Here is a 1916-nt window from a genome sequence, read left to right as displayed (position 1 = left end):
TATGCCTGACACCAGCACTTCTGCAGCTATGCAAAAACTGTTCACAAAAGTATCACTATCATTTAGATGTCCTGAAGGATTTCACCTCCAAGAGCAGCCTGTCTTAGCTATTGGAAACTACAATCTGCTTTCTGAAGGAATAACTGGACCCCAATGCTGCTAAGAAACTAGGGTGGTCTCCCTAGCCACTGCCCTTCCCTTCCTTTAGTGCCTCCTTCCTATAGCCATTCCACCCCAAAGGCAAGGTAGTGCCACTTGTTCATTTTTTAAAAATTAAATTAATTTTTACTATTTCATTTTGAAAAGTAAAAGACAAAAACAAGAACAAAAATCAGAAACAACGACAGAAGCAAGGTGACAATACATATGTTACAGATTTTCAGAACAAGAATAGCTGATTAACAATGGTTGATATATGATCTAGTTTTATTGTCAAATCTGTTGCTCAGATTAACAGACATAATTACGTAAGATTGGACATATGACTGCATATTACCATTTGTTTTTCAGAAACCTTAAATTTTTGTTCTTATTCCTCTTGTTTTTCTGTCTTTTTTTAAAAAAATTATTTTGAAGAGAGCATAGCAATAATTGATATGACATTAGAAATGGTACATATTTAGAAGACCAAGATGACAAGTATTCAAGTGTGATTTTTGTATAGTTTTAATTTTGCTTTTCTTTAAAAGAAAGTTAACATAGAACAAAATCTGTAGGAGAAAGCAACTATGAGAAAAGCCTTAGAATTAGAAGTGCTTCATTTTCAGCTTGGTAAAGGATAAATGTACTTTATGTCAAATCAGAGGCTGGCTGGCCGTGGAACACTAATTACAATCTCTGCTGTCCTTTGATGGAGAACACAGTAATGAGTTAGAAGAAATCATATCTTCTCTTGGCTGCATGAAACTGATTGCCCTGAAGGAGGGACAAAATTCAAAGATTGAGGTTAGAAAGGCCAGCCTAAAGCCAATTAATTCTCTCCTGTTTTGAGCTTTTAAATTTCTTAGAATCTTTTCTTTTTCTCTAACACTTTGCCATATAATTTCTGAAGAAAACTGTCTGCAGTTCAAAAACAGTGATGTTTCCTTAGAGGACAGCATATCCTGAAGGAACTGCCAGCACACAGGAGGGGGAGGGAATGAATGACAGCCACTTTGGTCCCACTGAATAGAAGCTGTGGCCCAGATCAAGGGCAGCCAGGAGAGGTATGAGACAGCTTCGAAGTGGCTAAGGCTCCCCTGTTCCCTCTACTGACTAGCAAGAGCCATGGATTGATTGACAGCTACAGTGCAACTATTCTGGATGCCTGAAACCCACACCTGGAAAGTGTCTACCTTGAATATAGTAGGCTTGAACTTGAACCAAGAAGTAGAATTGAATTTGGACAAATGAGTAGGCTTGAATTAGAAGGCATAAAGTAAGACCAATTTGGACTAATCGCAGGTCTGTCACTATATAAACTGTATTCCTCACACTTTTCTCTGCTTAGTCTAGGAGGGCTTTCTCTCCTATACGGAACTAATAATTCCTGACTCCAGTGAGTCTCAGTTAGTATGGGTTTAGAAAATCCTGTAAATCTGCTCAGAATTTTTCATCTAAGTAGTGCAGACAGAGAAGTCATATTAAAAAGATTCATTGTAAAATTCTGGGGCTGTTAGCAGATGTCTTGCCTTTCTTGTTGCTAAGACAAAATAACCGACACCTGAGAAGATTTAGTTTGGCTCCCAGTTTATAGAGGTTTCAGTCTGTAGTCAGCCAGCTCCAAGGTGGGACAGTGGGGTGGAAAGGCCTGAGTGGAGGAGAATTGATCATGGCATGGTGTTTGGGAAACAGAGGGAGGGTAGATAAGAGCCAGGAAGAGAACTAGACCTTTCCACACCACGCCCACAGTGAACAGCCTCTTCCCAATAAACCTA

This window comes from Octodon degus, unplaced genomic scaffold, assembly GCF_000260255.1.
Source record: "Octodon degus isolate 3935 unplaced genomic scaffold, OctDeg1.0 scaffold00065, whole genome shotgun sequence".
Classification (NCBI taxonomy): domain Eukaryota; kingdom Metazoa; phylum Chordata; class Mammalia; order Rodentia; family Octodontidae; genus Octodon; species Octodon degus.
The sequence above is the reverse complement of the archived record's forward strand: the minus strand, read 5'-3'. Positions refer to the sequence as shown.